Source organism: Neodiprion fabricii, chromosome 4 (genome assembly GCF_021155785.1).
Source record: "Neodiprion fabricii isolate iyNeoFabr1 chromosome 4, iyNeoFabr1.1, whole genome shotgun sequence".
NCBI classification, from domain to species: domain Eukaryota; kingdom Metazoa; phylum Arthropoda; class Insecta; order Hymenoptera; family Diprionidae; genus Neodiprion; species Neodiprion fabricii.
Genome location: NC_060242.1, coordinates 36,972,382 through 36,996,375, shown reverse-complemented (window position 1 = coordinate 36,996,375; position 23,994 = coordinate 36,972,382). Strand labels below are relative to the sequence as shown.

Genomic DNA, 23,994 nt, shown 5'->3' with positions numbered 1-23,994 from the left:
CTTAGGGCAGCGCCGCGGCTCTTCATCCTCGACACACTCCTTCACCCAGGACATCTGCCTCGACGGCTGTTTCTACGCGATAATATGCTAACGAGTTACATCAGCGACGTTAATTAATGCCCGCGCACTGCCAATCGGCCGTCGATCACTCACGCGCCGAAATTTCCAACCCGATGTGATTATGTATACCTACGCAACCCTCGAACTTCCCAACCCTCGCGATTGTGAATATTGGGGACTGTACACTTCCGGTATCGCTTTGTCGAAGAAGCGCGAAACGGAGGTTCGAAAGACGCAGCCGATCCTGATGATCATTTCTGCTTATTTTATTGCCTTTTGCTTATTTTATACAAATCGTCGTTGCACCTTGACGATTTAACAAATTCACATATTCCTTAGATCTGTAAGAGATGTTTGTCTAAAACTCCAAGAGGAAGAAACGCGTTGTCAAATTATAAAATGGAACTTTTATTTTTATAATTAATATCAAGTAATGGATTTGTTTGATTTTGCAATTTCAAGATGGATTATTACGTTAAGGCAATTTTTTTTTTTCATCCTATTCCTTTTTTTATCGGTAAATATTTGATTTTTTATCGTTACGACTGATAAGGAAAAATAAACTCTTCCCGTGAATTTGTGTAAAAGAGTTTTTCCAACCAAATAAACCATTATGGAGTAAAGTACTAAATCAATCCACTGCATTCTCAACCATTATAAATGTGGTTTGAAATGTAAAGTCGATATCGAAGCTCTCGTTTACAATTTCAGCAGGTATTTTTTACCTTGAATTTTGTTTCTAGAAAAATCGTGTCAGCCCCCGCACAAGTATATAAATTTGACAAATATCCGATCTTCGATAATATGGTAACCAAATAAACGCAAAAGTATTGAATATCGACTTATCGACATGCTTGTGAAAAAAAAATCTTCCAAAGAATAGAAAGTATTGTGTATAAATCCGGCCGGCTGCAATTACGAACAACTTACGAGCTAGAAACCAAACCCCTGCTAGCTGAGTAGTAAAAGTGTCTGTGTTTTGAGATAAAGAGAGAGTGAGAGAAAAAAGCAAAAAAGCACTAAAAATCGTCGAGAAGAAATTTCGCGTACGAGAGAAAAGCTGCGGTAGGTACAGGGAGTATGTGACGCCATGAGGGTATTACGATCGTGCACCATCAGACCGCATGCATCCAGATATGCATAATGCATGGGGAAAGGAGGGACGTCGCGTCCTCTTCGAGACTCGAGACTTTCCCCAAGTTGGGATTTACCGTATGATTGGGGATGAGGGCTGCGCTGAATTCCTACCGAGGGCCGATACACGCGCCGAGCAGAGAGAGAGAGAGAGAGAGAGAGAGAGAGAGTCGAGGTGAACCCGAACAATTTGCTGTAATAATCCGGTAACCGATAGTATCAGCAATGGAGCGGGGTTGATCCGCAGCGAAGCGAGTGAAGAGCACGAGTTTGCGAATATATTCGCATGGTTAATACGCGATTCGGTTAATTCCCGTTCTATGCATCGTCATGCCTCGCCATTCCTTTCTTTCTTCGTTCCTTCGTTCGTTCGATCCTCCAGATCCCCTCAATTTACCTTTGCGGAGGGACTTGAACAAGATTTTCTCTCTTACTTATTTTTCTTTCCATCTTTTTCTCTCCCTCGTGGATAGCTTATTTTCTTCGTTCAAGAAAATCATTTCGTTGGTAGACAGTTTTCACTTTCATTTTTCATTTTTTCCCTTAACTTTACGCTACCTGTTATCTCTAGCTTTAATTCCATTTTATCTAATCCCCTTGTCTTAACCTACCATTTTACTCTCTACTGTAATCCACTTTAATTTCTTTTTCTTATTTTTTTGATTTTACCTATTGCAAGGTATTCTTATCTGTGTGCTTACTTGCTTTTTCTGTTTCTGTTTTTACTGTATCCTGTATTAATTTTCTGTCGATATTTATTTCACCAACATCACTGTGAACGTAATAAACGTCCATCTATCTATCTCTTTTTTATTTACTTTATACTTTATAAAGAGGGAGAACCGAGCTGCGATTTTGGATGATGCGGGCAAATACTGCGGAAACGTGGTTACGCAGAAGAAGTTTTTCGCAAAAAAAATGAAACTCACACCAGATCAAACTGTACCTATTTAGAATCATGCATTGGCGAAGAATTTTGACACTGGGATTTTACAAATTGCAGAGGGCAATTTTGAAGCTGAAGCTTGCACGAATATGTACGGCACGGATGAAATGAATTTGTCCGTTTATATATATATAGAAAAAGAATCGATCATGTCCACGTCGCTTTTAGCGAGGAGGCATCAAACGTTGACAACTCTGTTCATAGTCGGTTCTCGGTTGCATAAATGCGACGTTCGCGTGTCAACATGGAATTTAGATTATTGAGGGAGGTGGAAGGTGGAGTCGGGCTGTCAAATTACAACGTTTTTAGACAGGAGACTATATTAAACAACCATCGCCGGAGTAAAAATTTCCGGATTATCTCTGCGTCTCGGCTGATCGTCGTCGTCTGCTCTAACTTTGATGGATAGAATTTTAGTAAACTCCGTTCGACAGCGTCAAACTTTTCTGGGTTTTCTTTACAGCCGCTGTGTAATATCCGAAATCCGATCCATCGGAGGTCATTTTCGCATTTTTTCTTCGTCTCAGATTTCCCTGGCGAAAATAATATTCCGACTTTTCAGCGGATTGGCGTGACACGATGGATCGTCGATAATTGTTTCGGTTCCGTACATATTTTCTCCGTTTATGCGGCGGGAGTGTTAATGGATCCGCGTTTTTCCGTCATCGATTTGTCATAAGTTATTACACTGAAAAAATAATAGAGTATTACTTACAGGCAAATGATTTTATTCATGCGGGACAAAATTGCAAAATAATCGCCGATCCATTAACCAACGACGATATTATACTCTTATATATAATAATATATATATATATATATGTATAACGGTTGTAGATACAAACACGTACACACGGAGAGACGTCATTCGATAAATTCAACAATTTCCGCCTTTCACCTCTCACCTCGCCAATTTCGAGTTAATAATTCTGCGATAAAGTGTCCGACGCACTGAGACGGCAAATTACATTTCACATCGAATATCAAGATCACGCTTTCGCGTAGAAATGCGATTCCCGCGGGAGATGACTTGTCCAAGATTTTTGAGGATTGCGATTATTTTAGGAATCGAATTTTTAATTTCTACAATAAAACGGCCACCGGTTGCCCGGGAATAAACGCACTTCGTAACACCCGACGTAGAATTATCGGAATTCATCTGCAGTAGGTCGAAATGCTTGTCGTAATATCGAAATTGCCCCGCGGTTCGAATGAGCCTAGTTTATATTACTAATCGACTGGACGGATGTATGGATAAATAAAAGAACGCGTACGATAAATAGTTATTTCACATTACAGTACGAAAAAAAAATTCGATCATAAAAGCCCACGAACCCTTCCAAATATTTTGACTTTCTCATATACGTTTGACGATGTAGTCCTGCGTTTATAATGATATAAATAATTACAAGGTATTACCGCTTACAATCTGCGATAAAGAAGCCTCGATTTGATGTATCTAATTGCGGTGGGGAATATTTTACTCGAAATCATGTCGGTTGGGATTATTCGAAAACCTGAATACATTTTCAGTCGTTTTCTAAATCGTTTAATACTCACGTAATATAAACTTCTAGCTTGCGATTCTGTGAACGAGAAACGACGAAACGCGAGAGAAAAACGAAACCGCAATTCTCGCTTGACTGCAAGCACTTTGTGTCACATATATTTGATTCTCCACATATTTCGTCTACGTTTTTTAAGCCTGTTTCTTTCCCCGCGTGGTGTTATTGTTGCGAAAGAAACGTCGATAAACAGCCGCAGTGCTACGTAGATAAGAGAAACGTTGTAGTGATTTTCGGGTATATCGATGCGTCTTGGTTTTTCATTCGCGTGCGGCACACGGGTTTCTATGACCGTCAAAAACTTTCCCTCGGAAAAAGAAGAAAAAAAATCCCCATCAAATCCAGGCAAAACAAACTAGATAAATTTCTTTGTACTTTTTTTTTTCCTCATGTCGTGTAACGTTTACAGAAATAGTTCTACGATTTCAGTTGATTAAAAATAATTACATGATAATTAGACAATTGACAAGTTGTTCCGTTGAAACGATATTTTTCAATTTCATATGTAAACACATTTAATTCAAATTACTGTTTTGCGTTATTCTTACAATTTTTCGTAAAGTCAAAAATTCTCATTCTAAATACAAAAAAAAAAAAAAAAAAAAAGAACGAAATGGATAGTAATTTACTTGCAACGTAACTTCGTAAATTGACAACTCTTTTGTACGGTAAATCTGTAGTAAATATACAATCATTCTTGACAGTGTACTCTATAAACATACAAATAACGGCTGCACGTTAGCCGTTGCAACGTTTACACAGTTCGTTGCTTGCTATCTATTTTTCTTAACCGCGTTGCCATGAAATTTTCTCATTGTACAAAGCAGGAGATAAAATAGCAAAAATAGAAATAGAAAAAATAAAATAAGAATAAAAAATACCCGAGAATCTCGACAGCTCCCAACCATTCCCAGTTCGCTCCTCTAATTACGCCCGCACTGTGACTAGCCGTAAGCCGTAAGGGGATCATCGACTCACGCACGGTGCTTGCAAGCTCGTCTTTGCACAGGTAGGTATGCCACCGGCGTAAGCGGGGGTGAAGAAACGGCACCTGACGCCTGCGCGAAAGCCGGCACCCCTCTGGGCCGACGAAGACGGACTATCGCATGTGGCGGGGGTTGAGGGGGTGGGGGACGCTCGTCGGTTGAACCCCGACGACCGAGGTTCAGTTTGCCGGCTGTCCCGTCGCGAGCGAGCGAGCTGCTTCAGTCGCAACGGCCGGCACGCGTCGCGTCCTTCAAATCGCAAGTCGGCCGCAGGATAGAAAATTTTTCCCCTTTTCTTTCGGGGGAGGATTTCGATCGAAAAACTCCGTGGTTCCCGAAAATTCGGAGGGTGGAAAGCCGGGACTTACTTCAGGGAAAGAGACTCTTCGGTACGACGGAGTGACCGTCGCGTTCGAAGGGTTGAACCGAAACGAACCGAACCACCACTGATCGACGCAGTCATTCGCCGGGGGTGTAGATAGTGGAAACGGGGCGATAACGGCCCGGGGATCGAGCGGAAATGAGCGAATATAAGCACCCTCGAGTCCCGTAAATTTCCCAATCCCGTTCCGAAGTGTCGTTCGGATCCGAAGCGTACTTTTTCCTCCGTTACCGGGATGGAAAATAGCCAGGGTGAAATCGGCGGATAAACGTCGACTCGAATTACGGAATAAATTCACCCCGTCTTAACGGGGGTGGATGTCAAAGTTTGTGCGCGTGTTGGGAGCGTGCAGTTCCCCGAGTTGTAATTGTCGCGGTAATGTTGGTTTGTCGGTTCTAATCTGTGGGTGCCCTCCACCCTACAGTCACCTCCCTCCCTCTTCCCGTCGTTTCATCCCCCTCGTTAGGTGAGTGGAATGTTGATAGAAAATACGCCATGTGTGCGCCGGGCATAATAATTCATTCGCAAATCGCTGCGCCGCGGATGAGAGTTGAGGAAAAGTGTTATTCAATGAGAAACGAAATTTTGTGATTAAAGGTAGAAGAGGTATACGCATTATTGTAACAAAGTATCGTATCGTCGTTGTGGTGTGGCGAATTCGTTTTCGCGTTTTTTGCATGCGGTGATAATTAAGTGGTGACCATTGCCGTTTCGTTGTTCCTCTCTTGTGTAACGGATTTAAACAATTATCCTGCGGATTGGCCGGAGAGGCTGAAAAAGGAATGTTTACACTTGGGAAATTCGACGACGCTCGGAGGTCGCCTCGCACGTTGAGCTGCTCTACTTTCTGCGTCCAGCCAGGTAAATATTACACGTCACGTTCGTCGAGCTTTACCGGTATATAATCGATCAACGGCACCGAGTGACGTGTAAACCTCGTGCATTTTTATTCACCAACATTGCAACGCTCGTAAAAGCTCGGGTTACGACCGGCTTGTGACTCGGGTTAAACCCGCCGTTACGCTGATCGTGAATACTTACACGGTCATGCATCGCGGGGATCAGATCTCCTCGGCTAAGCTCTCTCATAGCCGCGTTGCGTTGTTTTTCGATCCAAGGTGTCTGGAGGGAGGTTCCGATCTGCGGCGAGCTTGCGGGCCGAGAAGCGATTCCCTGTTGCGAGATCAAAACCTGCGTACGCGACTTTTTCACCCCAATCGCTCACCGCGTTTTGCCGTTTCGTAACCCCGCCGACCTCGGCTGGTTCTCGATGCAATATCGCGCCTAGGCACGCGATCCGCGATCGACGATTCTGATATCATTATAAAAGCTGAGACTGTGTGCCGACCGAGGGTCGGACGGTAAATTATCCATGAATTATTGCCCGGCTCGGCTGAACGGCGTCGAAAATCACGGTGGGATCGTGGGATTCATTCGGTGCAGCGGGCTTGACGAACGACGAAAGTTCGAATCGCAGTTCAAGACGTTGCGGTGCTTCAAATTTATATCCGTCTCTAAGAAAGCTCTGATAATGAGATCCTGAGGAATAAACAAAACTTGGTAGATTATCCGACAGCAAGAAGTGGCAAACTCGAGGCTGCATTTCGCGTTCATAATCGTACATTGAGCATTCGTTTATAATCAAATATCAGAGTAGATGAAAGTTACAAGGATCAAATTGGTATCGATAAGTTACCGTACGATGAACTTTTAGGAAAAATCGTTATTCTATATTTTTCGGAAGGTCTGAAATGACTGGAATTCAGTAAACCATGTTATAACAAAGCAAACGAAGTATGACAGCTTAAAAATTCTACCACTTTTAAAGTCATTGTCAAGTTAAAAATTAACGATTATTTTTCAATCTATCGACGCTTCAACCCCATTGAAAACTCTTGAGGCTTCGATCGAAGCTTGATGTAGACGTCAAGACTCGGAATTTTAAAAATTTTACAATTCACCGGAGGAACTTTTGGCGATTAGGGCCATTCGGAACTTACGATTAGATTCAACGCGCGCCAATCACGCTTACACAACCCCTGCATCAGGGCGAAAATCAGTTCTTGACTTGATTTCAGCTTCATCCCAGCAAATAAGGACGGACTAAATTTCCCCCAGCAATGGGGGTGGGTTAGAATCTGGCGAAAGGAGATGAGGTTTCTCGAGATACTTGGAAAAGGGACCGAACTGGCGGCTGCTGCACGATGCCAGTCGTACCTGATCTTGGAATCCCGACGAAATTCTCCTCCGCGCTTTTCTACGTTTTCTCATACGCTCCAACTCGCCTATTTTCCGTTTCGTGTGTGGCTATAATCTGTTTGTACACCGGCACATGTTTGTACGGACAACTATTTGGCTATTCTTTGCGGCGGCGGTCTAACTTTACTCCGTTTAGTTCAGCGCGCGTAGTTTATGCTGCAATTTGAGCAGATGCCTCTACGCGAGCAGAGAAAAAATATCTAATCAAAAAATAATCTCCATGGCAACGTTTATTTGAAAATTTCTTCTCCGGAAGATCGAATTCTAAATTCACATGGCCATTGACTTCATGGAAGATAATAATTTCGATTGAATGGGAAATTCAATTCTTTCGAAAGCGACTTGCAATTAATTTGCTGGAAAATCTTTCGATTTGTTTTAGAATTTAAGGTATGCGATTCTCGTCCCATAATTTCAAATTAATTGACAAGTAAAAATATTTCGAGTCCTCGATGAAGACGTTTGAGGGAAATATTTAAGAACGAGGTCAAAGTTACAGTAACGTCAGTGTAACATAAAATTTCAAAAAATGTCATTGATCTTCAATTTCAGGAATATACGACATTGAAGGAGTTGATTTTGCAAAATATAAGTACCACATTTTTTCTGAATTACGGTCAATTACCGAATTTCAGAGAATTTCGGAGATTCGAACTAACAATTTTTCACCAACATCTGTCATTACGAACTTCACAGCTTTATCGTCAGTATTACCGAGTCATTCCTGTGCGGCATTTAGAGAATCGCAATCACTTGCACGGCTGACTGTGATTAAAATAGTTATAATATTCCGTGGACTGATAAATAATTGCGCAGATGAATGCAGAGACGCCTGACAGGTTTATTTCCCGTTCAAAATTGCGGAACGAGACGCGTTGTATTGTCAGTTGGACGTAGCAGGAAATGTAATTGCATAGACGAGACTGCACTCCGGACAATTCATTCCCTCCCGATTTCGCGTTTATAGCCTATATAGGCAAGACAAGTACAGAGAGGCTCTGTGACGTGAAGCTGCAGGGCTGCACTTGTCCTCATTATCGAGTCGTTATTTCAATCACAGCTTCGAAATTGCATAATATACCACTTCGTCAGTAATTGTCAATACCTACGCGAACTTCTGCGCGAGGCTTCAAGTGTTGTAACCCAATTAATTTGAGTGCACTTTCACGTGATTATCCAGACAATGTTCCTTCATATTCCGTTATAAGTATGTACGTGAAAACAAATGTCGAGCTTTACGGGGTATTAAATCGCACGCAAAATTGACCAGCCGCTTTTACCGCGTGATTGGTAATTCGTGCAGTAATTTTCCACGACTGCTAATTTTTACTGATTTTTTATTAACGCTGTTGTATAAAGACCAGAACTGTGACTGGATGGATTTTTTTCACTTTGTCGCCGAAAATTTTCCGAGATCCTGAGAATAGATCGAAGTTTTTTAAAGCTGAATTATCCCTCACGGAAACGAAAGATTTATCGAATATCGTCAAGGGATTCGAATCGTCTCTTTTGGCCAATCCACGATTTGCGGAACGAAGTTTTAGAGATGGTTGGAAAAAATGGCGGCTCTTTTTGGCATTCAGAATGAACTGAAGATGCGGCGCGTTCCTAAAGTATACCAACTTCCGTTTATCTCCCGCCCTTTTCTCTCTCTCTCTTCTTTTCTCAACATTCTTTCTTCTTCTTCGTCTCAGCGGGTATCAAATTTCGTTGTAGGTAATATGATGAAAAACGAGGCGGAGCCGATTGAACTCGGGTGTAAAACTTTCGCTTGGCATGAGGTATCGATAATTTTCGCTGAAGAGCGCGGTCTTCTACCCTGATAGATAATTAATTAACTTGAGTTTGAAGAAGAGAAGAACAGAAGGACGCCGAGTTCGGCCGGCTGGAGCTGGGTGGATAAGATTGTTCGGTTGGTTGGATGAGTGGGCGGGTACAAAACTTGCTCGCGAATATCGAAAGTTAACATTTGCAAGCCGGCAGGTCGGTCCAACATTTTTGGTTAATCATTTCAGATCGACTATTCCACTTTTATTGATGTACAGGATTTTTAGGATGTTTAAAAAAAAAGTATTTCGCGATTTTCCACCACGGTACACCATAAAAAGTCTTATTAGGTTGAAAGAAAGGTTTTGTCAAAAGACGAGCGTTCCATGTTATGTGGAAGATCGCGCTCAGGTGATTTTTCAATTTTATACATTTTTTCAAATTTATGGAGTATCGTGATTAAATTTTTCTTTATTATTGAATACATCAATCGTATTATCAATTTACGTCGCAAAGATGATCCACACACGTCATATCGAGCCTCCAGTTGATATTTGAAAAGAGTATCTGACAAATTTTTCATTATTAATTCATTCTCATAAAATAGTTATAATTTAATATGAACTTTTAATTTAGGAGAATAAGATTCCCGGATGATACATCGTTGTGTCATGGATCGTGATCTTTGGGTTGAATATAAATGTCAGGAAAGAAATAATAATTAAAATGCTGCAGCGTGTTTCTTAAGAAATTCAAAAAAAAAAAAAAAAAAATTAAAAAACGGGGGAAAATCAAGTGAGCGCAATATTCCACATAACGTAGAATCTTTCTTTTAACCTAAAGAAACTTTTTAAGGGGTGCAAGAGTGGAAAATTGTAAGTTTTTTTTTCTGAAACACCCACCGAGAGAGATTTTCAGTCCTTAACTTTTTTCATTTTTTCCCACAATCGAAAAATATAGTTCTAGGTAGAAAATGAATTTTTGATGCAATTAGCAAAAAAAAGATCGACAATAGCGGAAAATGGTAACGCTTACCTCGTTTTTCGTAATCCCAACAATATTCAAACAGTTATTTCAACGATACCTGTTTTACCGAATTTTTCTAGTTACTGTAACAAATGAAATTTTTGTCAGCTCCCTAACGTGCGTACACACCGTATATTAAATAACAAGGGAATGACGGCAGAGTGAATTTCTCAACGGCGACAAAAGCAATTTTCTATATAATAATTAATTCTATTCAAGATCGAAATCCTGCAATTCTGCACTTTCCATTCGCGGCTGTATAACAATCATTCGACTAATAAGAGTCGGTGAAACTTGGAGGATACTGGCGCGATCACTACCGTCAGCATGTCTTTCTCTCCCCATTGTCTGCATCTCCATTCGATTCAACTGAATTCGAGTTCTCTCTTTTTGCTCCTCCGTTTTTCCCCCCTCTTCCCGAGATTCCCGGATCTAACTGCACAACCTGCACAGTTGAAAACGGAGACTCGTGGTGGTGGGAGAGGCGGGGGAAGATATTTTAATTATCGGAAGTACCTCGAGTCTTCGCGCGTCTTTTTTGCCCCGTTCGAAACGGAACGCCGAAGGCGATGTTTCCCCAAATAATTCTCACGCCTATTTTTCCCCAAACAAAAAGCTCCCGTACCTTATAATAAAATTGATCGGTGCTGTTCGAAAAACCGATCTCTGTCGACTTTTTCTTACTAAACGCACCCAACTGCATTTTCCGACTACGAGTAATCGTGTATGTACGTTGTACGTTCGTTGTTTAATGCGACCGGCACTCAATTCTCGTTCCGGAAGAGAAACTCACCCCGAGATGGACTCAAGCGGACGAAAACCGGAGGCGACTATTCTGCGGGTTCGCGGCCTCTGCTGTTCGTTTTAATTAACTCGGATGATTCACTCCTCGAATTATACCTACGCGTTATACCTTATGATACACCCCTGCCCCAAAACCATGTATATGTATGTTTATACGGATATACTTGAACCTTCGCGGACAAAACTTTCACCCATTCGGCGAACCGTGACAGCGGCGTTAAATTATATACTAGTCGCGATGTCGTGTATCGTCCGGAAATTGTATTCTTCTATCATTATTTTCAGCTTTTTTGTTGCTTCATATTTATTGCACATAAATAGTTACAAATGGTTTAATCTCTACGGAGACGTGAAATTCGTTTAGGTTGATTGAATAATATGTATACAACGTAATTCTGCACCACCTTTTTTGACATCTTTTTCTTTTTTTTTCTTCATTAGTTCGCAAAATAACTTCATATTACTACGTCGTGTTCGAAAAATCTTTCCACGGTTTGGGTTTGAGCGAAATTTACTCTCGAATTCCGAGGCATTGCATTAGTTTCGTACGAATATCGTCTCGCGTTTCAACAAGCGTATTTATTCTTAACTGTACAAACATTAAATGTAAAAAAGATTTGAACAAGTGTTGTTTTAAATTAGTGCTCTGATTCTGGTGTGTTACATTTTGTTACAGCTTATTATTTTTCAAGACAAAATAGCGGCGATGATGGAAGTTGGAGAAAAAAAGATTATTTTACGCGAAATTAACCGGATGACAATTTTTTTCATTTCCCGATGATTTTCCACATTCATTGTCTGATTTCAATTGCACGAAACGTACGTGGCTCTTTGTTCTCGATACATACACATAAACGCTTCGAATGTATCGATAAAGAGGGGAATCCCGAAAAGCGTGTACACGTATAACGATGGAAATTTATCGACGTTGTTATTCATAAAAAACAAACGTATTATACACATATCGAACTTTACTTGCGATCGTTTTTTTTTTCTTCCTCTTCCTTTCACCACTTTCGCATCTATATTTTTTTATGAGACTTTACGAGGATAAATCTGAATATCTCTTGCATCGTAAAACTTTTTCGCACAATGCGCCACGTTGACGTTTGCTCACACTTGGAGTGAAAAAGAAGCTACCACACAATAGGTATATTCCGTTCTTTTGAAATTTTTCATTTTTATTCTTTATTTTACTCCTTACAATCGTAATTCTCTCCGTTCCCCGAGAGTTAATTTATTTTGAAAGTTATTCAATTTTTTGTTTCCTTAATAACCGTTTCTGTCGATGACAGCGGATTCATTCCGACGACTGCTGTGTTTAAAACCTCTTTTTTCCGTTTTATTATTTTTTCGCCCCCTTTGTTCGCCACTCGGTATATTTCGTTTACATTTCGTATAAATCTGTTATTATATGGTGAAGAATCGATTCGGACCTGAAAGTTGAAGCGGCGATAATTCGGGCTCTAATTTTAATTACAGGCGGGCGGGCCCTTGAGGGTCCGCTTGATTCAATGTGCAGGGGGGGCTACAAGTTTGAAATAGCGATGCGTAGCGAGGAGAGAATGCCGAGACCCGCTGCAGGAGTTGTTCGGCCCTTGAGACGACGGGGTATCTGTCCGATGCCAATTGCCCCACTCGGGGCGAAAGAGCCCTTCGTATAATTCCTGGCCGTTCCTGCGGCGGCAAAGGTCAGACGATCCGCATCGACGCGAGTAAAAGATTCATGAAATAAGTGCTGCTGCAGGGCCGAAGAGCGAGAGCCGGGCTTAGAAGTCGGGAGGGCACCGAGACTCGCCGCCGAGGAATCTTGAAAGCTTATTTACCCGCGAGCTTTTTTTCATTTCTCTATCTCTCTCTCCCTCTCCTTCTTTCTTCTTTCTCTTTTTTTTTTTCTTCTTTCTCTCCTTCTTTCTTTCACACCCCTCGCAACGAGCCGGGAAAAAAGCTTTTTCATTCCGCCGCACGGTGGAATTCGCGATTTGCAAGGGCAAGGGCGAGGGTGGCGGCGGGGGGGGGGGGGGGGATATGCCACACGCGGAGATAACCACTCGGGCAGCGTGTCGACGATACGCCCGTGTGTCGGGTGTATTATTTCCACGTACGCGGAGTCGTCGATTAAATTTATTGACAATCGGCGTGGAGAGACGAAACGTTGTTGGTACAGGTACGTGTATTGCCGGCTGCACGCGGTGCCGAGCTTTTCAGCGATGCTCGGAATTAAGGGCTGCCAATTTTCATTAGATTTCTGACCGACGGGTGGCTGCCCTGCTGGGTATTGAGCCAAATTGCTAATCGATAGACAAATATGTCGATGGGGCTTCGTCGTTAATCATTCCAAAAATGAAACGGAGCTTGCGGTATTAAGGATGAATCGAAATTTGATAGGTGGAGAAGAGAAAAACGTTTCGAAAATCTCCGGCGCAATGTGATTTCCGACAATCGGCTATAAACATGGACAGAACAACGTTACAAACGCGTAATGATAGGCAGTTTGATCAAATTTCAATCACACAAGCTACAAAGAATATGTCAATAATTCAAGTAAACGTTTTATGCAGGTTAGAATATCACGTTCAGGATGTTCAAATTCCAGTCTCTCTCAAACCTATTATAATTTTTTTTCCAGACTAATTTTTCTCGCAGATTAAAATTCCACAAATATTCTGTATCGCGGAGATTTTTTTAAACAGTTTCTTTCTCCCCTCTCCGTACAAATTGCGATAAATTTATCATTCTCTTTATTCGATCCTGCGTATTACATATTTAATCACTGCTTCTTACAGGTACGAAAAAGGCAAAACCTTGCACAGCGTATACGAAATGACGGCGATCGTCGCGACGCCGGCGCGCTTTTCAATTAGCAATTAAAATCTGCAGCCGTATTCAACCCCTAATTCATGTGTGGACACGTGCCTTCTAAAGCACCCTCGCCTCGCCCCTTTCCTCCTCTAGATATTTTCTGCACATCGTGTGTATGCGGCGTGTCGGTGGGGATCTCCGTGTCAACACAGCAGAGTTTGTTGTTGGCTGACCCGACGGTATTTGCACTACTTAGTTGGTGGCAAACAAGGGACTCCAGATCATATCTATACCGCTGAGAGAGTCCGCGCCGCTCTCTTTCTCTCTCTCTCTCTCTCTCTCTCATTCCCTCTACTTACTTTCTTTTTGCTCATCCCTCAACCCGATTTCGTCAATCTTCTTATGGCATGTACGTTGTATCGCTCGGTTCTCTTTCACAAAAGCTCTTCTTGTTCCATCGCTGCTGTGTCCGTACGGTTGAAATTCTATTGTAAAGATTATTCGAATTCTGTGCGTTATTTCCGGTTGGATTGTATAAAACCCACCCTCCGTATATCTCGAATCTCGTTCATATAAGGGTTGCGAATGAATATCGGAACGCGTGATGCAGGAATCGTGTTTGACGATGTACGAAAATATGTAAACTGTTCGTTTCGTGCTGGGGAGAAATGAAAATGAAAACAAAAGACGAGGAAGACATTTTAAAATATAAAAAAAGAAGAAAAAAAAAAAAAATACGTTCAAACGGTGGTATTGATAACTGGAGAAAAAAATTCTTTCGTATTTCAGGTAACGAGGTTCTTCGTTTATTTTCAAAACGTTGAAACATTTCGCTAAACTTAACGAGCGTGTGTGCTATTTATACGCATCGCGGGGTGCATAAATTATATATTATACCTTTATACCTATAGATATATTACATACTTTGTGTAACACACGCAAGCGTTGCACGAATCTATCTATCTCGGCTCTTTTACGATTCCACGTCATTCTCTCTCTCCGCGGGTTCACTTTTACGATTATTGAAGTGGTCATGTTTTTTTTTTTCGTCCATCCCCCCCCCCCCCCCCCCCCCCCGCCCTCTCTATTCGCTTCGTTCCGCATCGTTGACGAAACTTTTAATCATCCGGTCTCTTTTGGGACTTTGAAAGGACCGTCGTCAAATCGGGTCACGCATAAGAAAATCAAATTTGCGTAATTAGGCTGTCGTTTGTTTTCAATAACACGTCCACACGGGGATTCGAGGAATTCAAGGTGTGCCGGGGAGAAGTATGGAAACAGTTACCGGAATTTGCGACGTCACGGTTCGTTTAGAAAGCTAATTAACTCATCCAATTATCATTCTCCGCGAAAGGCGGCTGGTACGACTTTACGGAATATAAACGTCGTCGTTGACGCTTGAAAAGAACTTGAGAACAGCGGATTCGAAGGAAGAAAATGTTTCGGTGACGAGTGACGGAGATGTTGGAAGAATTTCGATGAAAGGAAATAAAAACGAATAATTTCGTCGTTCATTACAGCCGAGGCTCGTTGTTGAAACAACACGATTAGAAATTTAATTAACAAACAAGACAGCGATCGCTTTTGTACGGAAAGATGTTTAATTTTTTCCTACGTAAGAGGACGTCGTATTAATTGTATAAAATGAAAATTGAATCTCTCGCTCGTACCGATTCCAATTTTCCAAATTAAATAACATCACCTTTAATAACATCACGACGAGATCTCTGGATTCCTCTGGAACCGTTCCACTTTTTTACCGCAGCAGCACGAGAGTCTGATTAAAGAACGGTGCGGATGCACGTGGCTCCGGGGCTCGCGGATGCTGCAGAGAGTCTGTGCAGTCTTCTGAAATATGGCGAAATCGTGATCGGGGTGCAACCCGGTCTCGACGTCGTCGAGGACAACGCGCTGCAGCAAACCTGCCGGCGATGTTTGACGGGGAAAATCGAATTTCTCGGGGAAATCCGGATCGTATATCAACCCCCCCCCCCCCCCATGCGATGGTAATTTCGCGCACGTGCGAAACGCGTGCAGCCGAGTCAGAATCGACCTTCGGCCAATGGGGAAGGCGGAAAAATCTGTCTACGGAAATTCACCTCTCGATTACCAACCGATCCGCCCGGCGAATTTGGTGCGTTTGAAATTATCCCTGCCGTCGCCGAATGTATTCAGAAACTCATTAGCCTTCGCGGGAGGGCTGGGTTTGTGTTTATTTTATCCGCTTTTTTTTTTCAACTTCGATATCGTATCGGCGAGCCTTTGATATTGGTGTTTTGAATGCTTTGTTCAATATTTGGACCACAAGCATCGTGTGGTTTGATTAATTTTTCGAGAAATTGGGTAGGTGTGTTGAAGTTTCAGAATAAACGGTGATGTTTCCAAATATCGAAGTTCACGTATATCAAAGACGAAAAAGAGCTTGACAGCACCGTTCTATACTCAATTCTAGACCAAAAGTATTCCAACACATTTTCATTTGACGCAGAAATAAAGGAATGGTATGAATTCTACGAATTTATTATTCCGATTTCGTAGAATCCGTTTCATTTCTTGTAGTGCTTTTGTTCGGAATTGGGTATAGAACGGGGCTATTAGGCTCTTTTTCGCGTTTGAAATACCTGGAATTCGATATTTGGAGATACATACGTGAACGTCGAAGTCGACCAGGGCACCCTCTTAAGGCTTTTATTCAAGTGTTTTATACAGTTTGCATTCGAAGTTTAACGACAGATCATTTTCCACCTGAACCGACTCTATATCGTTATCAAAACATTTGCTGTCGGAATGATTATTAGCTCGTACGATTTCTCAACTCAAGTCGAGGGCTGTTTGTTTCCTAATTCGATGCGCCTTATTGTTAGTGATAGTGGAGAACCAGGCTCGGCCCATTTGTTTCGAGAAATGAAATTAATGCGCGCCATTATAGTGTTGATGCCAAATTCGTTGTACCGGTTCAAGAATCGGCTTCGAATCTTGTTTCCGTATAATATGCGTAATTGCATGTTCGTGCGACGGAAATTACGAGTTTACGGTTTCACATCCGTCCCCTCAAAGTTCGAAATTGCTTACTCAAAATTAACCTAAATGCAAGGGGACAGTTTGAACAGGGTTCATAATGAGTGTAGAACTGATCGAAACGGCTTCGCTACGTTTTGTCGATTAGTCAAGGCCCTCGGCATTTCTAAATTCGAATGCATTTTAGGTTCGAAAATTTTTCACTTTGAATCCTTAAAACTGACTTGTTAGTACCTGTAACACGAAAAAAAGAAAAACTGCGACTAAATATGATAAAATAAATGTTTGTATCATTTGACAGGAAATTTGATTGTTTTTTGTCGAATCAAATGATATTGAAGAATAGAAATAGACACACTCCCCTCGCCACATATCTGAGAAAGTAAAGGAATCCCAATTTGCGTGATATTTGAATGCAGGGGTAAAATCGTGGAGCGTCGAGTGCGGCATATAAACCGCGGCTGTGGGATTGAAATATTTCAAACTTTCGGCCCGATCAATCCCTCGCAGTATTTCATCCCCTTCTTGTTTCTTGCGTGGCGTCGGTACGTCGTCATCTCTTTCACCCTTTGTACCCGTCATCCGTCCGATGTCGTTTTCACCCCCGCCGTCGCTCGGCGCAGAGCCTCGTTGAGCAAACCATGACAAAGCAGTTAGGAAAGAAAGTTGACATTGATACCCGCCGTCGTCTCTAAGCTGGAAAAGCTCCACTGCCGCCGGCTGCAAATTCACCCCCGGTTGAAAATCCGCGCAAGGATCGCTGCTCGTAGATAATAAACTACTTACCTCTTATCCTGCGTCAGTTCGACGGTTGTTATTTGATCTCGGGCCGGTGCCAACGAAGTGATAAGAGCCTCGTTACCCCGCGCCGAGTCGATACGTCGGCCTCAATTGCCAACAACCCTCGTCGCTCGGGGTGTTTTTTTTTTTTTTTTGTATTTTTTTCCCTCATCCTGCCTTCCTTCCTTGAAATCGCAGCTGGCGAGAGAAATCATCCCAACTCATCCTGCCGCATTTACTTTCGCTCCACACACACACAACGATTCGCTGTGGAGTGTCTCTGATTTGTTCAATGGCAAAAAAAAAAAAATAAAATTGACGCGGTATAAACGCGGATGGAATTTATTTTTTTTTTTTTGGTTGCACGCACCTGTGTTTCGTGATTGAAACGAATCGGAAACTATTCGTGATACACGTTTCTTTTTCACCCTAACCTGTTTGTGCCTTTATTTTATTGCAGTTGATACGGTCGAGGCTCTGTGAGTACCCGTTAAAAGTCAAAAATAACTCCCCCCCCCTCTTATCGCTCTCTTGACGTCCACACTTCACCGCTGAAACTTATTATAATACCCTGTTTCGATGTCTGGTTTAATATTTTTCGTAACAATTTTCCTAATCACCTCGCATCAGTTAGTAAAGAATACGTTACGCGGTTTAGCTGACGGGAATCGGAAAAAAAAAAATATGTAACAGAAGATTCCGCGAGAGACCGGAAAATAGAAAGTCACAATTTTATACGACGAACAGTCAATTCTTTCGTGTTTCGCATATCTGTGTCAGCTGTTAAACGATGGCGTGTGAATTTTCCGCAGAGACAGAATGTCAAGGTAGTAAAGCTCCAGCACCGACCGGGATTAATTATGAAAGGTTAATTATACCGGAAAGAAGAACCTTGAAATATAAACTCGCAGGTCGAATGCATTACGTCTCTCTCTCTCTCTCTCTCTCTCTCTCTCTGTTTCTCTCTAGTACTAAAATCTCATATTCGAAGTGTGTAGTTTCCTAAAAATTTTACACCGAAGTTAACACACATTTTCCCTTTCAATAGCAGAAATTTATTTCCTCACTATTCGTTTATCGAACTCGGAAGCAATAGAGTTGCGAAGGTATTGGCAAGCGCATTGTATACGGCAAGTTTGTGGTTGAATTATTCTTTCGCTTCGGGGGAAAGATCGATGCGTCGAAAAATGTATTCTTCGAGTCGTATGCATACCTATCTGTATATTTTGAACTAAGAACCTGAGTGAAGGATTCAACTTCGGAAAGTGAAGCTGCGGGTATACGGCCCGCGAATTTTATAGCCAACGTTTTACTTCCGCGGTCTTACTTCGGTTTGAAAAAAACAAGAACAGACCGAACTCTTCGACAGGCTATCGAAGAGTTATACGCGAGTTTATGTCACGGTTTATTTTTACTGCCACACACTGCGCGACTTGGTTAACTGGAAAAATTTCAACGACGTTACAAAAAGCATTTACGTTGATTACAATACGCCTCAGTTTCACGCGAAAATTTTTATAGGTAATCATCAAAAAGTAAAAGCCATTCTTAGATTGACGTCGTGTGCGTGAATCAATTTTTGATCGACGTTATTACGAGAACGAATAAACGGATTCTAATGATTTTGTTCTGAATCGATGCGATTTTCTCTAACTTAGAAACCGATGGATTTGTATTGAAATCGCGTAACATATTTCTCAGTCATTTGAGAAAAAGAAAATTTTGTTTCGTTCGATAGTAAAGTCGAAAGGGGATCAACCGTGATTCAAACAAAATTTGGTTCATATCAAACATGTAAAAACTGATGAAAGTTTGAACGAATCTATGGGAATGATCATTTTAGTGTAAAAAATTCTTCGATTCCATTTTTGTGATTAGCAGAGAATTCTCAATGGTGGGATTTTGGGGTGTGGGTTAAGATATGGAAAGATAAAAAAATCGAAAGGACTGCAGTATCGAATTTTTGAAAAAGCGAAAACTTGATGTGCAGAATTTAAAAATGTGAAACTCGAAGTATGGAAAAGTAAAAGATTAGGAAGGTCAGGCCGTAGAATGCCAAACTGTAGAATCGCGAGAATTCCTCTCGAATAATATAAAATCGTATACAGATTTTCGACATTGCTGTTCCATAGTTTGTCTTTCTGTATTTCGACAAACGATATATTTTCAATTTCCTATACTTGAACTTTCCACACTTTTAAATTCAAGTCCATAAAAATTCGATATTACGTTCCTTCCACGAATCAGCAATTCCAGTTTTTCCCCCAACCCGTATTTCACCGTCATTTTTTTTTCCCGCATCCCCGCTCATCCCTTCTAGTCTGAAAAACCCCTAATTTTTATCGCCAGGCGAAACCGCGGGTCATTCGTGCTCTTACCGCGAGCCTCGAAATCCGGGGAGATTTTAGGGGCGTAAAATCAAGAGGGCATGTTGCACGACTTCGCGTTTTTAGGGAGGCTCGTAAAGCGGGCGAAAGGTGTCGTCGACCTTTCGGCCTTACAACGACTCCGACGCTTTCGGGCCCGCGTCAAACTCGCCTACATCCCTCCGCCCTTCGGCTATTTCACGTCGAGATAGGCGGGCAGTCCGCGGGCTAAGAGCCCGACTGCACTCGTCGAGAGACCCTTCGCCCTGTAGGGGTTGACCAGCCCTGTATCCGTGGACCAAGGGTCGACACAGGGCGCGGGCATCCCTCGAGACTTCCGCCGCTGGAGTAACGTTTTCTCTTCTCGTGGTCGCGATGTTTCCTTTTTTTTTTTTTTTTACTTTTTTAATCTCATTTTCATTCTCCTTTCTGTACCGTATACTTTTCGTTCTTTTCGATCTCGCCCCCTTTTTTCCTACTGCTCTTCGGTCCAGCGTATCTACAACGAGAGACTCCGCAGCGATCTCGAGAATTCTCTTACGAAGTTATATTATTATGTTATACAGACCCTGAACGGGCAGGTTCTCTACCTTTTCGTTGATCGTTCTCTCTGCTCTTTTCCTTTTTCTATTTCTGCGTCACAGTTTGTATTTGTATAGTTGTGTTTTCGCTATGTAATCGATGTCCTGTGTTTTGTATCTCAAAATTTGTTAAGCTTGATTGAAGGAGGATAGAAATGTTGGAGTGTTAGAAAATGAGAGGGAAATTTTGGAAAATCGTTTGTAACGAATTTCATAACCAATGAAACGTAGTAGAAAAGTTAAGATGTAGAAACGGCAATGAATTCAATTATTACATTCATTTTGACGAATCTATAATATTTCGCCTTTCTATATTTTGAAATTATATAGAAAACAGATCGTTCGCGTTTTTGAAAATTCGGGCATTGCGACCCTTCTACTTCCCGATCTTCCTACATTTTCACCCCCATCCGATGAACATCCCGCGGCCAGTACAATGACGGAGTTTATACCGATTGCCTAAAACAAGTAGTACGAGTCATTGCGCGGTCAGGCGAAACTAAGAACCCCCGTATTTCCTCCTCACAGTCTCAATTAATTTCGTCCTATATCGCCTTCCCATTTCCTTTTTCCCTTCCATTTTCGTCTCCTTCAACATTCACCCGATCACCCTTGAATCAAAGCTAGGTATATTCGCGTGATGTGTGCCGACTAATCGCCAGGTATATCAGGCGACTGATTCCACGTATTCTATTAATCGGTGCGTATAATCCTGCCGGTACATGTGTGCGTGTGTGTGCGAAAGGTGGTAGAAAATTCCCTCCTCTCGAAGAAGAAATTTCGTCCGTTCATAGGCAGTGAGAAGTTCATCTTTCCTAATTCTATTAGCGTCTTGCGGCGGCACGCAAGGGTCGGCCGCACCCTCGGACCGACTGCAATGTTGCGGCCGTCGGTCAGCGGCTTCTAATTTTCTATACAAGAGATAATAGAGGAGGAGATGGTGGTGGGGAAGAAAGGGGACGGAGAGGATAAGGTACGAGGTACAAGGTATAAGGTAACGTTTTATCGCGTGGGGATTGAGGCCTGCCTTTCAGGTGTATCCAGGTTACGGACACGGGATCCGGGTTCTTTTCTCTCGCACACATGCCTCCGTCCACATTCCTCGGCCATTTCCTCTCCGTGTCGCGGACGGTGCCGCACGCAGACATCCGCGTTACGAAACGTTAGAGCCAAGGTGGGTGGAACGGAAAGCGAACGGAAGGCTCTGCCGCGTTATTATAGGAAAGCCGTTATTAAGACTTCACTTTACGACCGACCCTCTCTTCTTCCGGCACATACACGTTATACCTGTAGGAGAACGTGCCTGTCTATCAACCGAATTATTGAACCCCGCGCCGAGAGTGCATCTCTCTCTCTCTCTCTCTCTCTCTCTCTCTCTCGGTTGGGGTGTATTAACGACCTTGCGGCTAAAAATAGACACCCCCTTGCCCGACTTGATTCAATTCTCGTAAAAAAAATCTCACTCCTGGTCTACGTGTCACAGGGCGGTGACCTTAATATGATTAATTATTACGCCAAGTAGATTTACGACAGGTTCTACGAGACACGAAGATGAAAGGAATTTCCTGCTCTCTGTTCTCGGAGCTTTTCCATTTTTACTCGCATTCAACTATACGAGGAATTTTCAAACGAATTTCTCCTCATTCGATGTACGGCAATTATTGTAAGCTCTTGGTTGCGAGTGACGTATGCGTACACCTGTATTGATCCTTGGTTTTTAATTTCCAACTTTTGCGCAAACCATTCCGACTCTTTCTCTCTCTCTCTCTCTTTGCAGTATCTCGTCAAGCTGTAAAAGTCCAAGGTATACTTCCTTCCTGCAGAAGAGAAATTCAAGCACCCGAACACGTGGCGCCCAACTTGTGTATTAGCTAATATGAGTCCGCCCTCTCTCTTTCACCTCTCGCTCTGTCTTTGTCCGTATTTCATTTGCCCTTCTCGTTATATTGTACGCAGTGTTTTATACACATCTGCAGACTGCCCGCCAAACTTCCAGGGAAAGTCACGCTTTATCAACCGTTGATGAGAACGTTTTTTTCTCAAACGCTTTGAAAATTCGTAATAGCTTAATTTTAACGTTCAATTTTTTTGCACCGTATTTAATCTACTTTTCGATCTCACGGCGCGGTGTGGAACTTTTTTTCTTCTTCGCAGCTTTTTCAGGCGTCTCGATGCCGCGTCGCTGAATCTTTGTGTCGAAATCGTTAAACTGCTTCTACTGCTCTGCTATTACTGTTGCTGAGAAGAAACGTTAATAATCGGCCATGTCTGCAGGTGCGATAATATAAATTCTGGTTTATCGTATTACATAGAAAAAAAAAAAAAAAAAAATATACAGATTAACTTCAGTCTGCTGCTACCGAGAGATTTTAGATTTCTTGAATATCGATCGAACGATTTCACGCTGTTACACGCTTTTCATATCACGTCTAACACATGTACGAGCGTGTGTATAAATTGCCGCAGCTCCTTTGCACACCCTCGAATATATTTGAAATTTTGTATAAAGGATCTCGCGTTTGGCCTCGTTTACTTCGTCAAACATTGATTTATGATTTGTGAGACAAGCACAAACAACCTGTGCAGCGCAACGTGTTTACGCCGAAATATTGTTGCGTATATATGTACAATTGTACATACCTGCATATAATATACACGGGCAATTTGAAACGGAACGAAACTCACCGGCGGGCAGTCGGTTTGATTAAGGGAAATGATATTCATGTACACATATATGATAATGAACTTGGTTACTGGCGGCTTGCCTAATTCCATGTTTTTCTTAACCCCTGCAGTCCGGGCAGTGGTTGTGTTTCATAATTAAAACCAGGCGAACCGCAATCTCCCCCAAGTAGGTATGCGATATTTCCGCTGCTTTGGGATTTAACATCACTCGACGTCTGTAGGTTTACACGTGCCTTCTACGAACGTACGTCGCACCTCGCGTAGGTATATGGATATTAGGATGGTCCTTGATATTGGTAAAAAAAATTATTTTCTCTCTCAGACCTTAAATAGACTCGAGATACTAGGAAATGATTTTTAAATGTGAAATCCGCTCTTAATTTTAATATCAAACCGTGCCTCAAAGGCCCTTTCAAGGAGTCAAGATCAATTATCAAGGTAAAAAATTTGAAAAAAAATAAGTGTTCATGGTTTTTCATGCAGAAATCAATGCCGTTATCCATATTTCGACAGCATTACTTTATTGACATGAAATAGATACGAGAAAGTTGAAAAATAATCGGATCAAAAAACCGCAACGCTAGATTGGCAATAATTATGATCGGAGATGTTACATTGATTTCCATCTCATTTTTGTACAAGTTTCACCTTTTTTCACATCAAAAGTTTTCCTCAAAACATCCCTTATTTTTGCTTCTTAAACCCAAATCAAATAATTTCTGATTTCATCTAATTAAAAACGATTATTTTATCTTTACATTGCTCTAATAAATGTCCGTATCACCTTGAAGAAATTCAGATAAATGTGCGGGATGCGGTAAAATTACTTTTAG

At 41.8% G+C, this 23,994-nt stretch overlaps 1 protein-coding gene across 3 annotated transcripts in view; it reads left to right on the top strand.

Moving 5' to 3' along the window:
* LOC124179767 (agrin-like) overlaps window positions 1-23,994 on the top strand; it is a 290,835-nt gene that overhangs the window by 54,248 nt on the left and 212,593 nt on the right. For 2 of the 3 annotated variants that reach the window (XM_046564485.1, XM_046564483.1), the window contains exon 1: window positions 4,893-5,934. The exons of the other annotated variant lie outside the window; for it this stretch is intronic. The gene's annotated coding sequence lies outside the window, so the exon portion shown is untranslated. Of the gene's footprint in view, window positions 1-4,892; window positions 5,935-23,994 lie in introns of those variants that run through there. 3 annotated transcript variants of the gene reach the window in all.